Below are 7,683 nucleotides of genomic sequence, written 5' to 3'. Positions count from 1 at the left end.
GAGGGAGGGGGAGGGAGAACACAGAGAGGGAGGGGGAGAGAGGGAGGGGGAGGGAGAAAACAGAGAGGGAGGGGGAGAGAGAACACAGAGAGGGAGGGGGAGAGAGGGAGGGGGAGAGAGAACACAGAGAGGGAGGGGGAGAGAGGGAGGGGGAGGGAGAAAACAAAGAGGGAGGGGGAGAGAGGGAGGGGCAGAGAGAACACAGAGAGGGAGGGGGTGAGAGAGAGAGGGAGGGGGAGAGAGAACACAGAGAGGGAGGGGGAGAGAGGGAGGGGCAGAGAGAACACAGAGAGGGAGGGGGAGAGAGGGAGGGGGAGGGAGAACACAGAGAGGGAGGGGATGAGAGAGAGAGTGAGGGGGAGAGAGAACACAGAGAGGGAGGGGGAGAGAGGGAGGGGGAGGGAGAACACAGAGAGGGAGGGGGTGAGAGAGAGAGGGAGGGGGAGAGAGAACACCAAGAGGGAGGGGGAGGGGGAGAGAGGGAGGGGGAGGGAGAACACGGAGAGGGAGGGGATGAGAGAGAGAGTGAGGGGGAGGGGGAGAGAGAACACAGCGAGGGAGGGGGTGAGAGAGAACACAGAGAGGGAGGGGGAGAGAGGGAGGGGAGGGAGAACACAGAGAGGGAGGGGGGGAAGAGAACACAGAGAGGGAGGGGGAGAGAGGGAGGGGCAGAGAGAACACAGAGAGGGAGGGGGTGAGAGAGAGAGGGAGGGGGAGAGAGAACACAGAGAGGGAGGGGGAGAGAGAACACAGCGAGGGAGGGGGAGAGAGAACACAGCGAGGGAGGGAGGGAGGGAGAGAGAGAGGGAGGGGGAGAGAGAACACAGCGAGGGAGGGAGGGAGGGAGAGAGAGAGGGAGGGGGAGAGAGAACACAGCGAGGGAGGGAGGGAGGGAGAGAGAGAGGGAGGGGGAGAGAGAACACAGAGAGGGAGGGGGAGAGAGAACACAGCGAGGGAGGGAGAGAGAGAGGGAGGGGGAGAGAGAGGGAGAGGGTAGCTAGCTGTAGGTATTGATCAGACTCCCTTCTCATCTTCCTCTATCTCCATCTGATCTAAGTGGGTCATTTATTTAGTGTAGAATTGGTTGAGTAAAAAGTTTGCCAAGGTTCTGCAGTAATTATCTCCATGCCTGTTTCACTGTGCCCAGCAGGGGGTAAATTATCTGGTCTCTTCTTCTCTCCCAACTCCTGGATGCTTTGTGGACGTGCATAATGCATCAGTCCTGTGTTGGAGGGAGCGCCTTAAACATCCCCCCAGTGGATTGGAATAAAGTTGACGCTGCTCTTTGTTTGGAGCAGAGACATAGAAGAGTCTTCATTTGGCAGTGCTGAATCGGAGATTGTTGTAAAGAGAGAGTTAGGCCTTAATTATTTTGGAATGGTTGGTGTTCCGCCTGTTGGATTGGGAACACCTGGGGTGATTTTAGTGGGACACCGCGGCGCCACGCCCGGATACAGACAGGAGAATGGATGTAGGAGAAACGCTCCACAGGGAAAAGTCTTTTAACGATATGACGGGAAACATAGCTTCACACAAAGGTTGAGAAAACACAAAAATAAATTATAATATTTAAATTAAATTAAAGTGAAAATAGTGCATCATTACTAATATAATCAACAACAACTTGATTCACTTGCAGCCCCAAAATCTAATTTAATACTAACTTCTTGCCCTTTGTGCTGTTGTCTGTGCCCAATCATGTTTGTACCATGTTTTGTGCTACTACCATGCTGTGTTGCTACCACGTTGTTGTCATGTTGTGTTGCTACCATGTTGTGTTGTCATGTGTTGTTGTCTTTAGGTCTCTCTTGTTGTGATGAATGTTTTGTCCTATATTTATATTTTATTTATTTAAAAAATGTTTAATACCAGCCCTCGTCCCCGCATGAGGTATTCTGCCTTTTGGTAGGCCGTCATTGTAAATAATGATTTAACTGACTTGCCTGGTTAAATCAAATCAAATCAAAATGTAAAAACAGTTATAATTTTTGGCCCAGATGGAAGGTTGTCTACAATCTGTATAATCTAGTGTGAATCCCAAATGGAACCCTATTGACCCCATGGGTTCTGGTCTAAAGTAGTGCACTAAATAGGGAATATGGTGCCATTTGGGACGAATATATATATATATATATATATACAGCGCATGACCTCAGAGAGTCTATCTTATTCCCGCACCAAGGGCCCGAATCATAATCTGAGATAGTAACATAATCTCTCGGTTAACCCAGAACTAAAATCTGGTTTAATTTGGTCAGATGCTCTGAGTTTATGGAGATTAGCATTTCTCTACACCCGTAATAACATCTGATATAATCTGTGTATTTATTATTTTGTGACCAATAACATTTTATTTTAAGTAACACATTTTCTTTATATATTTTTTTTTTTGCAAGATTTTAGATTTTTAGAAAGCAACATTTAAGTAACGTACAATCAACATCCAAATAAAATCATCTGGTTTAAGAAATATGGATGTCATTGACTTCCTGGAGTCAGTTAGCGCTGCGAAACGTAAAAGAGTTACCATGTTTTGTAATGACTATTTATTTGACAGGTCACCCTCGTCATCGTTGCTTTTATTTCATAACCTTTATTTAACCGGGCAAGTCGGTTAAAAGCTAACTCTAATTTTATGACAACCTGACAATTACTAACACGTACAGTGTACAGTGCATTCGGAAAGTATTCAGACCCCTTGACTTTTTCCACATTTTGTTACGTTACAGCTTTACTATAAAATGGATTAAATAGTTTTTCACCCTCATAAATCTACACACAATACCCCATAATGACATCACAATACCCCATAATGACATCACAATACCCCATAATGACATCACAATACCCCATAATGACATCACAATACCCCATAATGACGAAGCAAAACCCGTTTTTTAGAAATGTATTTAAAAAAAAACTTTAATATCACATTTACATAAGTATTCAGACCCTTTACTCAGTACTTTGTTGGAGCACCTTTGGCAGCGATTACAGTCTTAAGTCTTCTTGGGTATGACACTACAAGCTTGGCACACCTGTATTTGGGGAGTTTCTCCCATTCTTCTCTGCAGATCCTCTCAAGCTCTGTCAGGTTGGATGGGAAGCGTCGCTGTACAGCTATTTTCAGGTCTCTCCAGAGATGTTCGATCAGGTTGAAGTCCGGGCTCTGGCTGGGCCACTCAAGGACATTCAGAGACTTGTCCCGAAGCCACTCCTGCGTGGTCTTGGCCCTTGTACTAGGGTTGTTGTCCTGTTGGAAGGTGAACCTTCGCCCCAGTCTGAGGTCCTGTGGTTGGAGCAGGTTTTCATCAAGGCTCTCTCTGTACTTTGCTCCGTTCATCTTTCCCTCGATCCTGACTAGTCTCCCAGTCACTGCCGTTGAAAAACATCCCCACAGATGTGGCGCTTGGAATTCATGCCAAAGAGTTCAATCTTGTTTTCACCAGACCAGAGAGTCTTGTTTACATGGTATGAGTCCTTTAGGTGCTTTTTGGAAAAGTCAAAGCAGACTGTCATGTGCCTTTTACTGAGGAGTGGCTTCTGTCTGTCCACTCTACCATAAAGGCCTGGTTGGTGGAGTACTGGAGAGAAGGTTGTCCTTCTGGAAGGTTCTCCCATCTCCACAGAGGAACTCTGGAGCTCCGTCAGAGTGACCATCAGGTTCTTGGTCACCTCCCTGACCAAGGCCCTTCTCCCCTGGTTGCTCAGTTTGACCGGGCGGCCAGCTCTAGGAAGAGTCTTGGTGGTTCCAAACTTCTTCCATTTAAGAATGATGGAGGCCAATGTGTTCTTGGGGACCTTCAATGCTGCAGTTATTTTATGGTATCCTTCCCCAGACCTGTGCCTCGACACAATCCTATCACATAGCTTTAAGGTCAATTCCTTCGACCTCATGGCTTCGTTTTTGCTCTGACATACACCTTTTATATAGACAGGTGTGCGCCTTTCCAAATCATGTCCAATCAATTGAATTTACCACAGGTGGACTCCAATTAAGTTGTAGACACATCTCAAGGATGATCAATGGAAACAGGATGCACCTGAGCTCAATTTTGAGTCTCATCGAAAATGGTCTGAATTCTTATGTAAATAAGGTATTTCTGTTTTTATTTTTAATACATTTGCAAAATTTCTAAAAACATGTTTTCGCTTTGTCGTTATGGGGTATTGTGTGTAGATTGATGAGAATAAATATATATTTAATCCATTTTAAAATAAGGCTGTAACTTAACAAAATGTGGAAAAAGCCAAGGGGTCTGAATACTTTCCGTATCTGTACTATAGGCAGACTAAGTTGATTGCGTCTATACAGTACTTAGCCACTGATATAAAGATCCTGAACAGTTATAACTAAAAGTCATAACCATCTCTGGCTCCAGTATCAACTCTGCTCTATCTCAACCCAACGAGCCCACACGGGAAGAGTCTGAGCAGAACACACTATCAACTCTGCTCTATCTCAACCCAACGAGCCCACACGGGAAGAGTCTGAGCAGAACACAGTATCAACTCTGCTCTATCTCAACCCAACGAGCCCACACGGAAAGAGTCTGAGACTATTTATAGAACAACTCTTTTCCTGTCTTCACTCTTTCCTATTACCTCATAGGGCCCACTTGTTACAAAAGATAAAGTTTCAAAACATGTTTGTCTTTTTATCTTTTGCGGGGGAAGGGGGGGGGGGGGCTTGGCGCTGGAAGGGGGGGGCTTGGCGCTGGAAGGGGGGCTTGACAGGGGAATTCAAATCAAACTTTATTTGCCACATGCGCCGAATACAACAAGTGTAGACTTTACCGTGAAATGCTGACTACAAGCCCTTAACCAACAGTGCAGTTCAAGAAGAAGAAAATATTTACCAAGTAGACTAAAATAAGAAGTAACACAATAAGAATAATGTTAACGAGGCTTTATACAGGGGACACCGGTACTGAGTCAGTGTGGAGGCTTTATACAGGGGACACCGGTACTGAGTCAGTGTGGAGGCTTTATACAGGGGACACCGGTACTGAGTCAGTGTGGAGGCTTTATACAGGGGACACCGGTACTGAGTCAGTGTGGAGGCTTTATACAGGGGACACCGGTACTGAGTCAGTGTGGAGGCTTTATACAGGGGACACCGGTACTGAGTCAGTGTGGAGGCTTTATACAGGGGACACCGGTACTGAGTCAGTGTGGAGGGTTTATACAGGGGACACCGGTACTGAGTCAGTGTGGAGGCTTTATACAGGGGACACCGGTACTGAGTCAGTGTGGAGGCTTTATACAGAGGGCACCGGTACTGAGTCAGTGTGGAGGCTTTATACAGGGGACACCGGTACTGAGTCAGTGTGGAGGCTTTATACAGGGGACACCGGTACTGAGTCAGTGTGGAGGCTTTATACAGGGGACACCGGTACTGAGTCAGTGTGGAGGCTTTATACAGGGGACACCGGTACTGAGTCAGTGTGGAGGCTTTATACAGGGGGCACCGGTACTGAGTCAGTGTGGAGGCTTTATACAGGGGACACCGGTACTGAGTCAGTGTGGAGGCTTTATACAGGGGGCACCGGTACTGAGTCAGTGTGGAGGCTTTATACAGGGGACACCGGTACTGAGTCAGTGTGGAGGCTTTATACAGGGGACACCGGTACTGAGTCAGTGTGGAGGCTTTATACAGGGGACACCGGTACTGAGTCAGTGTGGAGGCTTTATACAGGGGACACCGGTACTGAGTCAGTGTGGAGGCTTTATACAGGGGACACCGGTACTGAGTCAGTGTGGAGGCTTTATACAGGGGACACCGGTACTGAGTCAGTGTGGAGGGTTTATACAGGGGACACCGGTACTGAGTCAGTGTGGAGGCTTTATACAGGGGACACCGGTACTGAGTCAGTGTGGAGGCTTTATACAGAGGGCACCGGTACTGAGTCAGTGTGGAGGCTTTATACAGGGGACACCGGTACTGAGTCAGTGTGGAGGCTTTATACAGGGGACACCGGTACTGAGTCAGTGTGGAGGCTTTATACAGGGGACACCGGTACTGAGTCAGTGTGGAGGCTTTATACAGGGGACACCGGTACTGAGTCAGTGTGGAGGCTTTATACAGGGGGCACCGGTACTGAGTCAGTGTGGAGGCTTTATACAGGGGACACCGGTACTGAGTCAGTGTGGAGGCTTTATACAGGGGGCACCGGTACTGAGTCAGTGTGGAGGCTTTATACAGGGGGCACCGGTACTGAGTCAGTGTGGAGGCTTTATACAGGGGGCACCGGTACTGAGTCAGTGTGGAGGCTTTATACAGGGGGCACCGGTACTGAGTCAGTGTGGAGGCTTTATACAGGGGGCACCGGTACTGAGTCAGTGTGGAGGCTATATACAGGGGGTACCGGTACCGAGTCAGTGTGGAGGCTATATACAGGGGGCACCGGTACTGAGTCAGTGTGCAGGGGTACAGGTTAGTCGAGGTAATCTGTACATGCAGGTGGGGGCGATGTGACTATGCATAGGTAACAAACAAACAGCGAGTAGCAGCAGTGTACAAGAGGGGGGGGGGGTGGCGGTGGAAGGGGGGGTGGCGGTGGAAGGGGGCTTGGCAGTGGAAGGGGGGGGTGGCGGTGGAAGGGGGGGGTGGCAGTGGAAGGGGGGCTTGGCAGTGGAAGGGGGCTTGGCAGTGGAAGGGGGGATTGGCAGGAGAAGGGGGCTTGGTGGTGAAAGGGGGCTTGGCATGATAGCAATATAAACATCAACTGTATCAAAATTTAGGGCATGGTCTGTTTCCAGGGGGAGGGCTTTACCTCTAGGGCATGGTCTGTTTCCAGAAGGGAGTGCTTTACCTCTAGGGCACGGTCTGTTTCCAGGGGGAGGGCTTTACCTCCAGGGCATGGTCTGTTTCCAGGGGAGAGAGATTTACCTCTAGGGTATGGTCTGTTTCCAGAGGGGAGGGCTTTACCTCTAGGGCATGGTCTGTTTCCAGAAGGGAGGGCTTTACCTCTAGGGCATGGTCTGTTTCCAGGGGAGAGGGCTTTACCTCTAGGGCATGGTCTGTTTCCAGAAGGGAGGGCTTTACCTCTAGGGCATGGTCTGTTTCCAGAAGGGAGGGCTTTACCTCTAGGGCATGGTCTGTTTCCAGAAGGGAGGGCTTTACATCTAGGGCATGGTCTGTTTCCAGAAGGGAGGGCTTTACATCTAGGGCATGGTCTGTTTCCAGAAGGGAGGCCTTTACCTCCAGGGCATGGTCTGTTTCCAGGGGGGAGGGCTTTACCTCTAGGGCATGGTCCTTCTCAAGGTTTCATTCTACCCAGGTCCTTGCCGTTGTCATTAAAAAATATTTTGAGGGTTGGGCTGGAGAAATGTAACCACTCTCAAATTCATAGGCAGAGCTATGGATGCAAGGACTGACCATCCATGATATAACAATTATAGTTTTAGCCATGTTTAGAGGCTATATAGTGTTGTTGTTGTTGTTGTTTTTACATATACTTTGTTTACATACATTGGAGTTAAACAAGGTTACATTTTGGTTTCTGACGGGGTACGACAGTTGAACTAAGCTCATTTTTATTTTTTTAAATTGTACCTTCATTTAACCAGGCAAGTCAGTTAAAGGACAAATTCTTATTTACAACGACGGCCTACCAAATGGCAAAAGGCCTCCTGCGGGGACGGGGGCCTGGGATTAAAAATAAATAAATCAAAATATAA

Source organism: Oncorhynchus mykiss, chromosome 5, assembly GCF_013265735.2.
Source record: "Oncorhynchus mykiss isolate Arlee chromosome 5, USDA_OmykA_1.1, whole genome shotgun sequence".
In the NCBI taxonomy this organism is placed as follows: Eukaryota; Metazoa; Chordata; class Actinopteri; order Salmoniformes; family Salmonidae; genus Oncorhynchus; species Oncorhynchus mykiss.
The sequence above is the reverse complement of the archived record's forward strand: the minus strand, read 5'-3'. Positions refer to the sequence as shown.